Genomic DNA, 20,597 nt, shown 5'->3' with positions numbered 1-20,597 from the left:
GAAACAGACACCAAAAAAACACGTAAACGGAACTCCCCCTTTATTTTACTTTTTTGGCTTCGGGGGTTTCAAAATGTCGGATTTGCAAACAATGTGAAGGACAAACTTGACACAATTACTTTCCCATGTTATAATGGCTGGAAAGTAAAATGATCTGCAAACAGAATTACCAGATATTTCTGTAAATAAGTCTACAGGCTCATTCTTGAAGGAATAGAATTACTTTTAGCACCACAGTTTTCAGAGTTGCAAATAATAATAATAATCAAACTGGAAAAACGTTTTGAAGTTTCCTTCTACTATCCTAATAAATATCAATAAACAATCTATTTTAAGTAGTTTTGAAACCTATGGAATAATAGAAAATAAATACATGTTCTTGAGAAAAATTCAACACTAAATTTAGATCAACCAGTAATTGGAAATGATATATCTGAAAAATCCGAAAATTAGAAAACAACAGAAAAGATAAAAAATATCAAGGTATCAGACAGGTTATCAAGAATTGATATTGAAAAAACTGATTAGTAATTTTTCTTAAACTAGAAATAAATATTAACATCAGAGTAGATAAATTACCCAACTTCATTGCCTGTAACTGATGTTCTTCTTCTCCAAAGCAAAGTCCTCTGCTTTGGAGAAGAAGAACACCGGTTACAGGCAGTGAAGTTGGGTAATTTTTCTTAAATAAATTTCAAAAAAATATGGCCAAGCTTATTTTTTGCAGTCAGTAGCAATTCATTTTGCAAGCAAGCACAGAATTTATTTATGGAATAAAAGTAGTAATACAAATACAAACATCTTAAAGCCTAATAACTATATTAAAGTCAAAGATTGCCAGATTAAATCAGGCTACATTACTACTACTGTTAATAATTAAATACAGAGTACTTTGAATGATCTGGAAACTGATTAACTCATTTCTCATTATTTATAACGGAGAAAATTGATTCAGACTTTGAATGGCCTCTTGAAACAAATTAAAATCAAAGTACAAAACACCACTGTGTGATAAAGAGCTAGAAATGGGGCAGAGAATTCCCACCATCATTACATAAAATAAGATTCCTCGCACATTTCCAAAAATCTCATCATCTGTGATGTTCTGTAGAAGAGAACCACATATCCACTATCTTTAATTTGGCAGACTGTGGCAACAGACAGTCTGCTGAAGTCCTTTTTCTTTCTATACACCTTCACTATAGAGATGTCACCAAGTTTAAAAGAAGTGTCCTCACCGATATAAATTAATACCAATAAGGAAACATACAAATAGATCTATTTAGCCACCTCATAGTTAGATTTCTTCAAATTTTAAACCACTCATATAAAAAAAAAAGTTGTACGGGATGAATATAAGCAGTTATTTTTGTTGTATTTCTACTATATTCACTCCACAAATTCAAAATCATTACATTGCAAAAGTGGGTCAATGATTATAAAAAAAGCATTCAAAATATGAGATATTTCAATGAAAATTGAATGAAATTGTTCTAAGACAATATCCTAGCAATTTTTTTTGATAAAGTGAATCTTGTAATACAACACACATGAACAAAGGACTGAGAATAAAAAAATATTCAGATATTTAAATATTTCTCTCACTATCTCAATGTAAAACAACTGTTCTACTTTTACATATTATTACTGAAATCAGTTTAATTAAATGCAATTCTACATATTTTCACGGTACAAGCATTTTTCCCCAAATAATTATCCTTTAAAACCTGATTTACATCTGTTTGAAGCAGAAGTTCAGTAGATAAAGACAACACTTATATTCTACTGTCAGATTAATATAATTTGTTCTGATGAGTAACAGTATGTTTTCATTTAATTATTATTTTAAATAGAATAACTTATCGCTACAGGTAAGAATATTGCACTCCACTAATGAGTAATAGATTATTTAATCAGTAATATTGTAACAATTACAATATTATGTTATAATACCTGAGAAAGTAACCTGTGTTATAACAGCCAGGAAAGTAAAGGAAGATAAATGAGAGATTCAGAAAGACTTATTAACCACAAAATAAAATATTCAAGTGTAAATGAATAAACTTCTAATTCAATTCTGTTGTTTTCATTCAATAAACACAATTATTTTTTTTTTAATGTTATTTTCATTTCATGCAATTTCTTATTTCCAAGATCATAGACAATATTAATAATACAGAAGAACAGTAACTGATGAATTAATTTAATTTAAATGACAGTTTTTATTAAATCATTACACAAAATATAATGATTAATGACATTCACACCTACTAATTTATATTTTTAAAAGTTCTTTTAATTGGTAAATTTATTGGATGAATTTCCTCTATGTCGTTTAAAGTAAAAAAAAATTATAATAGTCTAGTATTAGAAATGAAAATAAGAATTTTGCTTATGTAAAACTTAATATTCTAGCAACATTAGACTCAATCATGGTTCAATAAATCTGGCAATACTTGATTTATATTTACACCAGTATCTAAATATAAACGAAATATTGCCAAATTCAGTCAACATTTAATATCACTGGATTCATTAGATTATAGTTCTGAGCATATTTTACAAATAAATTTGTAAAAACATTAAGGAATTATATCCCAATAAATCAGAGAGTATTAGGCTTGGAACTTGACATATAAACTTAAAATATCATATAAAATAATTATAAATGTATGAAAATTTCACTGGAGGTAAATATTTTATGTGATAAATGTAAATACAGTGACATAGTAAGGCAGAGTTAATTGAATTGCATAGCTGCACTACAAATATTTTTTGATTCTAAACTGGTTCTTCACTTTTCATAAACAAACTTACCTAATTACCTTAAAGCCAAACAATTGCTGAATTACATTGAGCTATATTATTACTACTACTGTTATTAATTAAATTCTTAGTAATTTGGCACTACAGGCAGGCATTAGGCACCATCTCTTGCTAAATTAAATAATTATAATTAAATTAATATTTTAATAATCAATTTAGCATTTAGTTAATAATAACAGTAGTAGTAATATAGCCAGATATAATTTGGCAATTATTTGGCTTTAATATATAATAATCGGATTTGGTGTTCATATTTGAACAAACTTATTTTCAGTCTAAAAAAATAAAACTCCTGCTTTCTGTTTCAGTTTAGTCTAACCTAATGTTTAAGCAATTAATTAATATGTATTTCACCAAAAAATCTACTTTATATGTACTGTAAAAAAGTAAAAATCTTTCCAAAATTTTGATCTATTGTTGACAGTATAAAAACTTCAGAACATTACTTCATATGTTACTAACAGAAGTAATTGAGAGAGAGAGATACAGCGTAAAATATTCATCTTTCCACTAATCGTCAATGAAACAACAGAGTAAATATTCATTCTTTTTAATTAAAGTGTAGGAAATTATTTTTAGCAGAGACCATTATAATCGAAACAAAAAATTTTTCAACCAATCAATACTATAATTGAAAAACTATTTAGGATTATGCACAGAAAAAATAATTTTTATATAATTTAGGTATGCATAAGACAGTCAAAAATAGAAATTTTGGCACAGGTTTCATTACTCAACACAAACTCTTACACTATATCAGCTTCAAAATAAGTTTCTTCTGGAGCTACACAATTCTGCCAGCATTTGCATCACTTGTCAACATAATCACAACGTTTTTAGAAGTTTTTATCATTGTGATTTCCACCTTAACTTCCATCAATTACTCCTAGTCAATGAATATCTGACCAAGGAGGACTTAACTATGTATCCTCAACCTGTTTTATTCACCTCACTTTCTGCAAACTTTTATCTGTTTTGTAAAGTAAAAAATTCAGCATAACTTTCACATAACTTCAGCATTAATACTCATGTTTAGGAAACACTACGACACATTAAACAAAGTTAAAATTGTATACAACACCATCTGCTATGAGATAATTTTTTAATAAAAGTTTTTTTTTTAATTTTTTGGATTCAGGGTTCTCAAAACATTGAAATTTGCAAAAAACACATAGGGTCAATCCAAACTGACATGATTCCAATACTTTTCCACACTATATACAAAGCAACTGAAAAGACAAGTTAAAGTGTCATAGGTGCTAATCAGCAGCAGAGATAAAAGCTGCAGCAACAAAAAGTCTTCCAGAATTGCTTTGACAAGTGATATGAATGCTGGCAGAAATGAATAGCTGTAGAATAAAACTTACTTTGAAGACTGTGGTACAATTTTTATATGTTGTATAATAAATCTGTCAAAAGTTCAGTTCAATTCTGACAATCTCATATGTAATAAACATTTTAAAATATAAGAAACTTCCTAGTGTAAATGTCAATTGAAATTGTCTAAAATATTATCTACACATACTAAAAGATTAGAAATAAAAAACAGCTTTCTTTCAGATTCTTAATGTGTAAACAATGATGAAAACAGTATTGATAAATTCTTTTAAATATCTTCCTGATATCTACTTATTCTCAGCTTTCATTCTGTCCTATCTCGCTTTCTTTCACCTTCCACCTCAACCCTTCCTAAAACTTTTATTCTTCTTTCCTATTCATGTTTCTTCAGCTATACCAAAGAGTGCAACCAATAAACAATTCTAGTGTCTGTTATCTACTTATGCCTTAATTAAGACATAATTTACAAAATTTCCATCAGAACAAAATGGGATAAAATCATTCACTATACTAATAAATTTATTTCTATGTGTGTACACAGAAATTATATAGAAATTCTGATTATTTACGTGGTCTGTTCAAAAAGTATCGGACCTTTTTTTTTTTTCCGCGTAAACCAATGATGCGCGAGAGGCCTCCTTCGCTGGAGTTGTGGAGAGGACAGTCATGCACAGCCCTGAATTTTTTCCCGCCTGCAGGACGCGTCAGTCATTGGCAATCAGCCTATGAGTGAGGTCATGTGGTGCGCTCTCGTCGGATTCCACTAAGCTGGAAAATGAGTGAACAACGTGAGCAGCAATATTACATCAAATTTTGCCAAAAACCTTGGCAATACTCGAGCGTAAACCATTCGCAAGATTCAGCAGGCTTTCGGGGACGATCCTCGAGGCCAAAAAAAGCACGGCAGGCCCCAGCAATATCAAAGGTCATGTTGACAGTTTTTTCGACTCTCGTGGGGTGGTGTGTCGTGAGTACGCACCACAAGGCCAAACCATTGCAAAGGAGTACTACGAGGAGGTCCTTCGTCGTCTTTCCGATACAGTGCGACGCGAACGACCGGATCTGTGGTCGATTAAAACTTGGCAGCTCCATTGTGATAACGCATCCGCCCATTCTGCGCATCTGATTCGGGCTTTTGTCACCAAAACACAATACTCCTATGGTTTGTCACGCTCCGTACTCTACCCACATGGCTCCGTGTGACCTTTGGCTATTTCCCAAGCTGAAAATTCCGCTAAAAGGAACCCAAATTTAGTTGAGAGAAGATATCGTGCGGAATCCGACGGACCAGCTGATGGCCATTCCAAAAGATGCGTTCCAGCAGTGTTTCCAGCAATGGCAGGAACGCTGGGAGAAGTGTATATGTTACTGTGAAAGACCGAAATTAGAGAATGTCGACACGTACAAAATACGTCGGTGAAAGACCGAATTTTTTGTTATATTATTATACATTCGAACAATCGTCGGTGTATGTCGACAAGCACAGATAAGCTTTGGTGGAGGTCGAAACGACACCCGAGAAGCTGATGTCGACGGAGAGGCGACAGTCTGTCGCCAAATTCTTCGCCGTTTCCTTCTGCTCAAATTGGTGATACCATACGAATACAAGTCCCTGATGTGTGGCCGTACAGATGCCCGAAATGTGTTGGCAGTTGTTGTTAGAATAGAAGACTCTGACTTTTATAAATTAGCAAACAAAAATGATACCCTCAAGCAGCTTTATACCCGTAATCAGTTCGTAATTTGTAAAGAAAATTTTCCATAGGTAAGATTTCTTCTCAAGAAATATCGCTGAGAGAAGCAGCTGCAGCTAATTCGAAAAGTGGAGGGCAAGGCTATACACGCTGTCATTGCAAAAAAAAGTGTTCCACGAATAAATGCAGTTGTAAAAGCACGGGACTCTTGTGCAATTCAAAATGCCATAACAGTTTAAGTTGTTGCAATAAATAAGATTGTATAATGTTAATGACATAATTTATGTGTAAGTTTATTATTGTATTATTTTCTTTAATGATATAGAATGTACTGTTCGTTTTAGGTTCAACAGTTTATTTACATGTACTATTACTTAAGCTTTCTCCTATTTTGACATATTAAAAAGTTGCATTTTTGTCTTAACGTAATAAAAATATTTTGATTCAACATTCACCATCAGCGCATTCTGAATGTCGACATTTGCCGTTGTAAGTGAGAAATAACGATATTTAGCAAATATTTCGGACATACACGAAACGACTGTGTGAATGTTGTCGTTCACCGGAGAATGTTGACATTCGCCAGATTTCGGTCATTCACAGTAACATATACATTACCAAGGAGACTACTTTGAAGGGGATTAGGGTTTTGTACCTCAAAGTCAATAAACTTATTTTTGCCAACCAAAGGTCCGATACTTTTTGATTACACCACGTATATCAGAAATTATTATATTCTCTATTAAAACCTATTAAAATTAAAAACAAAAACACCATAATTTCATATGGATAACCCAGAGCAATATATATCCAGTTATAACTATCACCTGTAATCCAGTTAAAACAAAGATAACAATCTAACTCCTATCTATATAAAAAATTATTTTATATTACTTTTTAATAGTTAGTCAAGATATAGCCCAAATAATCCAGCAATTAATGATTTGTTCATTACAGAATACTCAGGCATAGTTGTTTATATATATATATATCTACAATGAATTGTTAATTTAAGTGAAATAAATAAATAAAGATTACTAACAGTTAAGGAGTTCTTTGAAAATTTTAATCATAATCAAACATTTTGAGTCATTACTTCTCACCTTCAGATCCAAACCACTGATTCAAATATAGTAGTTGGGATCCAAAGATGAGACAAAATGTATCAAAAAAATGTTTAATCTTGATTAAACATTAAAAGCATCAGAGAATTCCTTACCTGTTAGTATTCTGATATTTATTTGACTACTACAGTTGTATAGTTCTGAACAGGCAAATGAAACAGAAAAAACAATGTTTAAATGTTTGAGAGGTTTTCTAAATTGCATACTATTGCAGGGGTGGCCAACAGTTTCTGCCCCCGGGCTGAATTGGAAAGAAAACTTTTTTCACGGGCCGAACCAGAGGCTGCCCTAGGAAGATTTTGAGATGGTGAGAGATCTCATTGTGGAGTCACCCCGTAGAGACTAAATTATACATAGAGATTACAGATACATTTTTCACATTATCATGCTTTATCAACATTCTATGCTGTACTTAAGAGATTTGTAATGGAGGGTTAACTCTAAATGCACAGTGAGTTGTTGACCCTTTTCTTTTTTTAGGGGTCAGAACTTTTCATCGAGCTATTCGGACTTGAGTAGCTGACATTGAAAGATTAATCACGGGCCGCATAAATTCATTATATTGGCCATATGTTGGCCATGCCTGTACTCGTGTCATGCTTTTAACAACCACTCTGGTGCATATACATGTATGATGATTCAGGTTATGCAAAGGTTTTTCCATTCTAGGAATTTTCTAGGAAATACTAGAGTGGATAATTCATAATATAACAACACAGCTTAAAATGTGAAATTGCTTGTAACAAGATCAAAGGTTGGCACACAATTTCATGTCTTAAATTTAATATAATTCTTTATTTCTAGTATCTGAAAGAGCTGTATACAAGAGTATCTCATCTTTCTAATTTATTATGATAGAATATTGTATATGGGATGTACTATTCATAGCTAGACAGGATGATATGTTAAAGTAGACTACAATGTAAGACTGGAATGAAATATAAAGAAGCTAATAAAGTAATGCAATGAAGGAATTCAACTGATAATCACAAAAAGGAAAAATACATCTCTAAATAAACACAAAACAATACAACAGCATCATAAGTTGTGTTCTACAGATAACACTGTCACTCTGCTGTGAGTAACACTTCTGGCATCAATTCTGTGAAAGCATTGACAATTCATGTAACAATGTAAATTAATATTGTATTACAATTAGTTACTTACCCAATCCAATATCAACACTTAACCCAAGCTGATAGTATCATTGAACAAATCTGTTAAGTACAGAAAGTTATGCAAAAATTAGAAATTCATTCCATGTTACCCAGGATTAGCTTTGCAAATTGCATGCTATTGAATTAAACATGTCAAGCATGTGATTTGCAAATGCAGAGCTTTGTAACCTTAAAAAAATTAACCTTTTTAATGCAGAGCTTTGTTACAAAGCTCTGCATTAAAAAGGTTAATTACTTAAAGAAAATGTAAAGAAATAGTAGAGGAGCTGTGGAGGTGTTCTGATAAAGGCATTTGAATTGCCCAGTAACTTCATGAATGTTTATTCTACAGCTACTAGCAAGAGCTAAATAAATGGGACAGCTTGCTTCTTACTGTGAACAAAATGGCAGAAGACAACAGTATCAGGAAGATACTATTACAGAATAGGGCATTTTGGATTATTTCAATATTAATCTAATTTTCAGTGTATGCACAGTAGCATTGCATGAGGTTTTCTAAATCCAAGATCCATAGAATACTAAAGAAAAAGCTTTAAGGTAGAAGGTGATGCAGAATTTGCAACATTTATTGTGTGGACCAATGAGTATAAATTTACTAGAGATGGTATTTTTAACATGCACAATAAAACATGTCTGGTTGCATTGAAATTCACATGCTGTCAAGGAACATTGCAATCCAGTGGCAATGTCTGGGCAAGGATCTTCATAGGTCAATTGAATGATCTCATTTTCTATAAAAATCATGTGAATAGCAATTTGTATTTAAATTTTCTTCAGGAGCAAATTGATGGCTTTATCAACATTATTCCCTTGGCACAGTGTCATCAAGCATACTTTCAATATAACAGTGCCACTCCACACTATCCTTGAACCATTCAAGACTGGTTACAGCCTGTTTTTTAAAGGGCCATATTATTGCTCTGTGAAGAGGTTAAAAAGCATGGTCACCTTGTTTCCTGACCATACTCCTGTTGATTTTTGTCTGGGGACAGTGAAACAAATGGTTTAGTCTACACCAGTAACGGTCTGAACAGTCTTTGGCAAAGAACTTAGTAGTCCACGCTTTCACAGAATTGATGAAGAAACATTACTCACAGCAGAGTGTCAGTGTATGCTTTACAGATAAGCATACCATTGCATTGAAGTAGAGGACATATCAAAAACTTGTTATGAACTTATCAAAAACAAATACACATGTTTTGTATTTGTTTAGAGATAACCAGTAAAGAAATTTTTCCTTTTATGATCACTTTTGTCATCTGAATTCCTTCATTAATGTTCAAATATAAATACCGTATTTATATGACTTAATGCATTCATTCGAGATTACTTATTGAAGGATTACTAGTTATTAATATATTTCATTTCATTATTAAGCTCTTGTTGATCACAATAACTGTACATAAGCACATCATTACGTCTTATTCACATATATTATGTTTGAAAAGCAATTTACAAACTTGTTAATGTCAATTATGATATTTAACTAAACTAATCCCTAAAATCTATTATGATATAAGCAAAATAAATATCAAAATAGTTAATTTCATTCCTGATACTTTTGTCAAGGCTTTTTAACTCAATAACTATTTAAATTTCCATCTTCGACATGTTCTATATCAGGGATGGCCAACATGTAGACCGCAGTTGACCGGTCGACCGCAAAGGTTTTGAAAGTAGCCCGCGAAGCTAAAGTTGAACAATTTGCTTTCACTTAAATTAATGTTTAAAAATCTTAATTCGATAATTTATTCTTACAATAATAGACTGTCTGTGCAACGTACCCATACTGTTTGTATTTATCCCGATGAACAATGCAAATGAATGTCAATGCATGCGTATATAAAAATCCTAAAATTGCCCATATTCATAGTCGCCCACAGACTATATTTTACCAAAATAGTAGCCCCTAAGGAATAAAAGTTTGGCCACACCTGTTCTATATACTTGTGTAGTTATTTGCACAAATAACATACACAACATTATCTGTCTTTCTTAGATTCTGCATTAGACAGGCTATTTTATGGAAAAAATCTGACAATGTCAAAATAAATACAAGTCAACCTAATTAATCAATGCATTTTTAACAGTGAGTGAATTTAAAGAACACTAACATTTTTAACCTGGTTAATGGGTTGAAAATGTTAGCATTGAAAGCTTCACTCACTGTTAAAGGTTCATTGATTAATTTGGCCAAGTAACCACAGGAGCTACTTCAACCTTATTAATATGTTTGTCTTAAGGAGGTTCTTCCTCCCGTAGTGTATGTATTTGTCAGATTTCAACAGGAGTTTATATATGGAAAAGAGTATTTTAATCATAGTGTTATTTGGCATTCCTCTAAATTAAATTAGAATAACTGAACAAAGCTCTGCAAAAATCAGAAAGTATTTTGTCTGTGATCAAACTTTAAAGCAACTACATGACCACTAAACACGATTTTTGCAGATGTGTACAATCGGCAAGAACGACGCTGCAACGAAGCTACAATTTTCACATTCAGTCTATGTGCCGAGATATTCAAAGTCAAAGTTTGCCACAAAGTCTATGTTTTCATTGCCAGTTGTAAGCTGATTGCATGCTATGTGTCAATTGAATTTCTAACTTAAATTGATCTCTATAAAAAATTTTTATTTTAGATTCAGATCAGTTTTAAACCCTTATTTTTGGTCCAGTTTTAGTTTTCTATCCCATGTATTTCAGTTTCATTTTCCTACAAAATACCTAGTAATGTTATCAAAATTTTATAAATTACAAACTGAAAGTGAATGAAGATCCATTTTGTCATCTCAATTGTTCCATTGCAAGTACAGTGGGTGATCGGTTAAAGAACATAATCCATTCCAAGACTTTGTTCGTTATCCGAATTGTTCGTTAACAGATTATCGATTTACCATAGGTTTCTATGGGAATTTGATTAATTTGTTCTGGAGACCTCCAAAAAATAAAAAAATATAGACTATACTTTCTTATTATGTTTATTTATATGTAATAATAAAAATACATATATACACAGTCTTGCATTTTTATTAGTCATGTTTTTTCCGTTTGTGGAGGTTAATTAATTAATTAAAGAATCTGTCCAATATCGATTGCTTTTCTGTCTTCTTTATGATTTTTCAGAAGTAATTAATAGCATTGTAATTGTAGAGAACCCTAGGCCTATTAACCTCAACCTGGTTTGGATGCCATTTTAAGACCGTTGTTCTGTCAGAACAACGTCCTCCCACTTCTTTAAAAGATCTTTAATAGCAGATATCGGCATAAATCCACATTTTCATAAGAAAATGTAAAAGAATTGTTTCTGTCAGAAATATAAAAAGCTGGAATTACAAGGGAGAGTTTCAAAGTTCGGGAGAATACTATCCTATCAGTATATACTGGGTAGAACGTCGATGTCTACGTCTCCCGCGCTCCGAAAAGTTTTGAATTGTTGCCTGAAGACAAAGGAAGACCAATCGGTATTCGTTATTTTACGTCTCTTCTTTTTGTGTTTGTTCAGTCAAGTGTTCGTTATCTGAACATGTGTTCGTTGTCCGATTGTAAAAATCTTTCGCGAAAGTGTTCGTTATCCGATTCGTTCGTTAACCGATCACCCACTGTATATCAATATTATAGTGTAAATATACCTGTGCAAAACAATCAATTATACCAAAATCCACAGCAAACCAAAAAAAACAAAAAAAAAAAAACTGAAACATGACTTAAAATATCAGATAAGTCCTTTCAATTACATTATAACCAACAACACAATTGTGCATTTTAATTAAATTTAATTTAGAGTTATCATTTTCTAAATAAATAAACAAATACATTCATAAAAGAATAAATGCAGATTTTTGGTTAAGACACTTCCTTTTTTTTACATTCTATGTTGTATTTCCTATAAACTTACAGAATTACTGACCTAGAAATATTAGAATATTCCTAAATCATTTCTTTTTTATTAGAAATACCATTAAAATAATAATTAAGTGAAGCATCAAAAATCTGGATTTGGTAGTCATAAAATGGATGTTCACTGATAACTTCATTGTTGATGTTCATTTGGCTATGTATCGTTGATGTTGTAACATTCAATCAAAATTTTGTAATTTTTATTTTATTGTGATTGTAATTTTTTATAATTTTGAAATTATGATTACTGTATTTTTTTGTGTAAATGTAGTGATTCTGTAAATTATATTTTGAATTTTTGTAAATATTCCTACATTCCTTGTGAAATACTGGCTTGAACATAGAACACTAAAGCTTGAATTATAGTGTATTTGTAATTTACAGTATTTATTTGGAAATCTGGATGAAGTCTAGTCTCAATTACTCTGGATTTTCGATACTTCACTGTGTTTAGAAACTGCAAAAACATTTATTTGATTAACTATATTTTAAATACATTCATTAATAATATTTTATCATAAAGGAAATTTTATAACTAATGACAACAGCAGGAATATGCCATTTAGGGGCTGTACATAAACGATAACCACACTGAAAAAGAGGGAGGGGGTTAAATTTGTGACATTTATATCTAAACATTGTCTATATAAAGGGAAAGATTTGAATTTAAAGTGAAATTAATTTTAACTTATTGCCTAATCTTTCTACCTATTTTAAATTAAACTGCATCAGAAAAATTAGATGTTTGTGTATGCAAGACTTACAATTAGCAATGAATAGTGAATTATTTTATGCATTAATAGATTTGTCTAATTAATTATTTGGTTGCAAGCATAAGATCATAAGGACTTTTTATAAATAATTAAACTAATGCATCAATTATGCAAAAATCAATTATCTGAAAAACTAATTGATTGAAGTCAGCTTCGGTGTGTCCCAATTCCAGAAATTGCAAAGTTTTTAACTAATAACAATTAACTGTTCTGTAGGCCACAATCAAGCTACCTTGTCAGCAATAGTGTTATGTTTTACTACAATACAAATAGAAAAGTATGATTCATAGACTTCTAATGCATCAAATGCTTCACTGTGCTTATGTACAGTGAAGCATTTGATGCATTAGTGTTGAAATAGTTATAAATGCAACCTATTTCAACTCTTATGATAATCAAGCAAGCTAGGGATTTAGTTAAAAAGAAAATAAAACTGTAAAACAAAGCAAATTAAATTATTTCTTCCAAAAAAATGAATTGTAATAAATAATTTTTACACAAGTACTATACCTTATTTAATTTTATCATCAGTACATTGTAAATTGTAATGAAGGACTAGTGCTTGTTTTTAATAAATTAGACAATTTTTTTGTTATTTCTTATCATTCACATGTATTAAATTTCTACACCTTAATCTGTTTTTGTTATTGTACTAGAGTAACAATTAATATTTTTACTATACTTAAGATATTTATCTTTCTATTCTTTCCTTATCAAACATGATCAGTTATATGAAATTATTACATACCAATTATTTTGATGCTTTACTGTGCTCTCATTTCATATCAGAAAACATCAAGAAATTTAAATAAGAAACACTTAACTAAAACTTCATTAAGATTTTATAAACAAAAAATGAAATTACATAACTAAAACTTAATGCAGATCCATGTTTTAAGAAATAAGCATATTACAAAATGGGTAGAAATGACCCTAGTCATGCACACTTGACAAAATACAATCTTCAAACCTAATTTAATAACATTCAATATATATAGTTCGCAAAACTTATTAACAATTGTTTTTAGTTTTTCTTCAAAAAAAAATTCCAAATATATGTTTAAGTAAAAACTTCAATGTACTATTAAGAAGAATGTTTTAAAATTACCTATAATTCCAGTATAAGCAAATTTGAAATCATAAAATTCATATCATTTACAGTCTAAGTGGGAACACATTCAGAATCAGTGAAAATAGGTTATCTTTGGTAATTTTTTAAAATTTATTTATTGATCTATAAATTGGAGATATTATATTGATGTATTAATAAAATTTGTCTATTCAAAGATTAATTCTACAGTCAAATATTAGAAACGGGCAAAACAGGAAACGGTCCCCAGAAATTGGGGACAACCAGACTCTACCTAACGTACGACAAACAACAATTCTATCAGATGTTTTAAAAGTGTCCAGATGGCAATTTCCTTACTAAATACTAAAGTTTATTTTTAAAAAAAGCAAAGTTAACACGGTACCATTTCCTTTTAATAGCAGACACACATTTGTATTGTATTGGCGTGACAAAATCTCATCATGCCAATACAACAAATTCATCTTTGCATCGGGGATCCGAAGTCAATTCAATACACATCTCGTATAACTGCATGCAATAAACAAACAAACACAACAAAAACCAAAAATTCCAGCAGTAAAATAATACTTTAATACATAAACTGACATTTTTGACTGCGTCGATTAATCATCTTCCGGTTTTAAATACCATTATAGTTATTTAAAACCCAAATTTTACACGTTAAACAACCTCGGCTTTACGCATTAAAGTATTCTTTTACTGCCATTTTCTTGGTTTCTGGCGCATTTGCAAATTTCACTTAGACCCGACCAGATTTAAGTAAAACGGAATTCAAGGTTACGACGTCGGCATTCCGCAATAGAGCCAACAAAGCGGACAAACACGAGACTCCGACACTTCTCATTTCTCCGCACAAACGTAACAGACGAACAATGTAAAGCTGTTAACGTTAAGTTAATAGAGAACACCTTTACATTGCTCTTCTGTTACATTTGCACAGGAAAGCAAAGGTGCTAACCGAATTAAATTCATTGTAGAGCATAATTCATGTCTAGAACATTGTAATTACTGAGGGACAAGTCTATATCATGACATAAACATTTAATTGAATGCTTAATTAATTCAAACACCAGAAAAAAAAATGCAGAAATTCTTTCACAGTTTAAAACTCATCACTAATTAAATAATAAGTTTTAAATATATAAAATTATCGATTTATTTATTATTTATATCCAATTAATGACTAAATTAAGCAAGAAATTATAATTATATAAAAATATTTATAAAAAGATTTAAAAGTAAAGAATTGCACCATAAACATCTGAAGAGATAAACAAATAAAATAATTAAGAGAAAAAAAAACTTAAAAATAAATTCTAATTATAAACTTTCTTACCTTTTAATTTACAATTTCGTATTTACTATAATAACGGGAAATAATTAAAATTAAATTCATCGCATTTCAACTTTTTAAAAAAAAAATAAAAGAAAATAAAATAAAAATAAAATGTAATCGAGTTTTCACCTGTAGATGGCGTAAGGTTTAANAATTTTAAAATACATTAATAAAATTATTTATTATTATTTATTTCTTATCCCGTTTTTAGTATTATTATTCAGATAATTTTCTATACGAATTCGATACCTTTTTTTTTTTAAATAAAATTTTAAATCTTACCGAAAATCTTCGCTTGTTTTTCAAATGTATGGCGCAAGGTACAAAATTTTTAGTATCAAAATAATATAAACTGCAATTTAAACGATTCCGTGTTAAATTTATGCACATAAAAACAAAATAATTGAAAACGTTAAGTCGTTTGGTATCCATTTTTGATAAATTACAAAATGAGATGAAAATTATGAAGTCTGGCAACACTTAATACGAAATTTAAAACTTATTGGTCATTTTGAAATGAAATACACGCTACAAACTAGCGTCGCGGTAACTACGGCTACGTCATTCACTCAGGCCGGCAAATAGAAATTAAATTCGGTTCGCTCTAGTTTTTTGAAATACCGCTAGGTTCGCTCTTTGATTTATTTTATCTCGGTTAAAAAAGATAAACACAAATGAATTAGAAAGTTTTTTTTATATTCGTATTATTTATAGAAATGGCATACTTCAATTAATAAAATTATTAGTTTTTAACTTTTTTGAAACTGTCGTCCTAGCTGGCTTGATGTATGGCGCGTGAATCTTGAAACTCCCTCGGAAACTCGTTGCCGCATTGTGTAGTATCATTTTTTAAACTCTTCTGTGGGCACTGCGAGAGTCTTTTTATCAAGCCCATCGCGTATTCGGCCAGGCTCACAAAGGGGTGAGAGAATGGTGAAAGATGGGGTTGATATATCCTGGACAGACCACTCGTAAAAATTTTTTGCGGTGTTACCTGCCCGGATTCGATCCCGGATCCTCCAGAGTGATATGCCCTAGAGTGAATACTTAAAATAATATTCTACATACAGCCAAATTTCAATATAACGCCCTCCTAACTAACGCCACCTTCGTGTAGAGCCAATGATTATAATACTTGTAAACGGATTTTCCCGATAAATATTAGATAACTTCACGTACTTTCATGTGTGGCCTTATGTGTAGATCTCATTGCTAAATATAATTCATGTTTGAGGCTCTCGAGTTAAGCGCCGCACTCGATTTATGGCCAGTTTCATAGGCCAACAAATGGTGGCATTAGGCTGCGCAGCCAAGGTAGTAAGGGTCAATCTTTCACCCTGAAGACCCGAAATTGAATCGGGGCAGTCGAAAAATACTAGAAATTTTTCGGGGTAGTCTGTTCCGAATATGTCGGGATCCATCCCTCGCCATCGGCCCTCCTATTGGACGAACCGGTAACAGGCTTGAAAATAGGCCCTCTTCCTTGTGTAGAATATAATTCAATATTTGCTTTTTATCTTAGAATAATGAAACATTATACTACGTAAAAATAAATCTTCAAAATTCTTTGATATATATTCAAGTAAATTTTAAATTTTATAAAACAGAAAATTATATCAAATTTCATAAATAATGCGACGTCATTCGCTTAGAGTCATTGACGACAACAATTATGCAACGGGCGTTTTCGGCAATTGTTTACGAATTAACAATACAAATGCGATTGTTCTTTGTTCGAATCAAGACGGCATTTTTATATTCCTCGCAATTTCTAAGAAAAATACTGAAATTTTGTCTTGTTTTAAAAGAATTGAGATAAGAAGGCCGAGAAATGGGAGAATAATTGCGGGAAAAAAGAATGAAATTAAATGTTTGGAAGTCAATATTAACGAACTTGACAAATGACTATTGAACGAAGCCATCTTAAATGAATTCATATTACAGGTTCATATTACATTTCATTTAATATAAATATACAGTAAAATCTGTCTATGGCGATCACCCACGGTTCCTTCAAAAAGTGGTCTTTTAGACAGGTGGTCGTCTAATACAGTTGGTGCTGTAATACCGTATTTCCGTACGTATTTTGCTCACATTTTAGCCATTTCTACTAAGCGAAACTCCAGGTGAGTAAAAATAAGCGAATTTTTTCAACGATACAGCTATATTCGTATTGTATTTTATTCTTATCGGATAACTCGATTTACAGGAGTTTGTCGTGATTTTATAAGACAGATTTAATACCAATATTTTAAAGATTAATACAGTACTCGCATTTTCTCGATTATAATGCACACTTTCTTTTTTCCGACTTAATTAATTCAACTCAGTTGTTTTCGTTCGCTCCTCAGTTACGTGTATTACGTCATCGATATGCAAGCGCGTCGTATCTCTACATCACTTTGGTTTTGGTATTCGTTAATCTTATTTTAACTTTAAAAATACTGTATCTTTTAATATTTAATATTTTCTTAAGTACAATAAGAAAAATTATGAATTAATAATAAAACGATTTTATTATTTTTTCTCATTATACGATTTCATTACATTCCGCGATTGTCATTGAGCAATCGAAAAAGGAAGGTTGCCTGTAAAACTGATTTTTGCATTAATGCGTTTATTGTTTTTGAATATTTTGCGTGCGAAAATTACTTGGATTCTAAAAATATCTGGAAATAAGGTAGGTCGATACAGAAACTATTTATCGCACATGTACAGTACTGTATATGAGCTTCAAAACATATATATATATATATATATATATATATATATATAAATGGATGTGTGTGTCCCTATATTTCACTTTTCAGCCAAAACTACACATCGCACATGATTGGTGTTTGTATGTGGTAGTAGCCCCAAGTCTCCATTAGTGCACTATGGTGGTTGCGTCTCAATAGCTATAAGGGTGCGGGAGATATGGGCTTGAAAGTGGTGAAAGTGGAAGATTTTCTATTTCGATTTTAAAAATTTTCGAATTAGAATTTAAATTCGAATTGGTTCGATTATAGAACGATTGTAAACGTTCCAGAAAAATTGATCAAATTGAAAATAGTTCGTTTGACTGGACGTAAAAATTCTCTAATTAGTCTGGAAACGGGGACCTAATTCTTGCATTCTGTGAAAACGGGTAAGATTGGCTATAATGTAATTATCTTAATCTTCACTATCGTTACATTTTGCCCAGCGAAGCAGGTCCTTGCAGCTAGTAAATAAATAAAAATAAATTTTATCAAACTATGAGATCAGCCGATTAATTGTATCGCGTACAAAATTTTATACTCCTAAGGAAAAGTACTGTAGGTCTACGGTTAAATAAATTTCGTTTTCCCACAGTTAAACTTCGTCACTAATTGTTGTGGTAAACCATTTTCACTTTGATAATTTTAACACGATCTAATGACAGCACTTTGCATTTCTTTCGTTTTTTCAGACATTTTCCAACAAACTGAAATGAATTTCCTTTGTTGCTAGACTAATTCATTAACACCTGCATCTAATTTGAAGGGTGGGAGAAGTGCCGAGGTTGATTCGAACGACAGTTTAGACAAATTCATTATATTTATTAGGAAGGGGAAACGTTGTTGAACAATAGTTTAGACCAGATATATTCGCGGAAGTGGTTGCTTATTACAATTGTATGTTGTTTCGGACTAAAAATCGATGCCCGCGGTCGCGTTTCACAGGTGGTCGTTTAATATAGGTAACTTATAGGAAGACTCTATGGATAAACTATTCGGTGCCAGAAATTTTTTCCCGTTTTGACAGGTGCCCGTCGAATGCAGGCGGTCGCCTAAGAAGTTTTCACTGTATATGGTGTCAAGAGCTAATCTTTTGAGGTATTATCAGGGAACTTGAAGGAAATTCCTCTTAAGGGGAAACCAAAGATTATTATGATGCAATTAACTTGAATTTTCTTAATGTTGTTCGGTGACTTGAATTATTTTAATAAGATTGGGTGGAACGGAACCCGACACGCAGCCTCGTGAGTTCTGGTGTTCTTTGATAGATATCATTTGCAAACAAGAGCTGCGTATTCAGTTTTGAACATAAATTTTTCATGAATAAAATTCAATAACAATAATCGATAGAGAGTTTTGGTAAATTAAAATTTGCCAGCTCTGTTTAGATTTTGTGTGTGTGTGTGTGTGTGTGTGTGTGTGTGTGTGTTTTAAAATCCATTTCGACCTGTGGGCATTAAGGCTTATTTTAGTATGACCATTATGGGTTCGGCCAGACCCACAAAGGAGAAGCCGGGTGGTGAGGGTATTCAACATATCTGAACAAACCAAACCCCAAAACTAAGATTTTGCGACCCATTTGGATTCGATTCCGGGTTCGCCAGAACGGCAGGTTGCCACCTTAACTACTCGGCCATCCGGCACGACAGTATTTCTTGTTATTCTTATATTGCAATGTATCACGGACCGGCCACTCGTGAAAAAATTCCTGAAAGTTTTTCGATCACCTGGATTCGATTCTGGGTACAACCAGAGTAAAGATTTTCCCCAAGGCGTGTAGGCTAATGCCATGACTGCATCGGCAATAATCCGTCATTTAAATTTATAGTTATTTGTGGAATTATAAAATTTTGTATTACTGTACTTTTAGTATAAAAATTCATGCTTGAGTCATTACAATATACAAATACAGTAAAATCTTTGTAAACGTAATCGCAAGGTACCGAATTTTTCCGTCTTAAATTAAAGAAGCTTTATGCAACCTTTTCTTTTTTTTTAATGTATGATAAATGTCATAATTACATCCATTTTTACAGTAAACTCACACCACAGCAAACAAGCCAAGTCCAGCCTTAAGGCATGATTTTAGCAATGTTTTTTTTTTTTTTTAAAAAAATAGATTATAAGGGAATAAGGTGCACTAATGGGAATAATAATGTACGCTGTCTACATTTTATGCCAGTAGGATATTCGTTTGGTAAATACAGTATTTATGAACGCAAATACTACGCACGTAATGATAGAATTATTATTATATAGAATATAATATAATAGAATAAATATAATTATATACATGTCACAGCTCAACACGGAAGGCAGAAATACAGTCGACCCCCCTATAACGTGCGTTCCTGTAACGGAAATTCCTATAACGTAACGAAAAAAATTGTAGCAACAATACGTATAAAGGAGCTCCTAAAACGTCGTCGCCGACTCGTTTCGCGACAAGATTGATAGAATCTGGACCAATAGTGGATGAGCAGCCGAACTACTTTCCTCCGCCCTGCGCCATGCTACGGAGCGGCTAAATTGAGTTTGCTATCGTCTGTACAGTATGTAAATTAGGTACCGTAAGTCTAATACAGCACTAATTTTAT

General features: G+C 31.6%; 1 protein-coding gene across 3 annotated transcripts in view; it reads right to left on the bottom strand.

Annotated features, from left to right (window-relative positions):
- Positions 1-15,323, bottom strand: part of LOC111627150 (peroxisomal targeting signal 1 receptor-like) — a 54,606-nt gene extending 39,283 nt beyond the window's left edge. The window contains exon 1 of one of the 3 annotated variants that reach the window (XM_023370728.1): positions 15,260-15,323. The gene's annotated coding sequence lies outside the window, so the exon portion shown is untranslated. Of the gene's footprint in view, positions 1-14,305; positions 14,818-15,259 lie in introns of those variants that run through there. The other 2 variants (XM_023370722.1, XM_023370735.1) reach the window with 2 other exon arrangements.
- Between the last annotated feature and the right edge of the window lie 5,274 nt (positions 15,324-20,597).

This window comes from Centruroides sculpturatus, unplaced genomic scaffold (genome assembly GCF_000671375.1).
Source record: "Centruroides sculpturatus isolate CEXI.00-Female unplaced genomic scaffold, Cexi_2.0 scaffold33, whole genome shotgun sequence".
Taxonomy (NCBI): domain Eukaryota; kingdom Metazoa; phylum Arthropoda; class Arachnida; order Scorpiones; family Buthidae; genus Centruroides; species Centruroides sculpturatus.
Note: the sequence above shows the minus strand (reverse complement) of the source record. Positions and strands in the feature narration are given on the sequence as shown.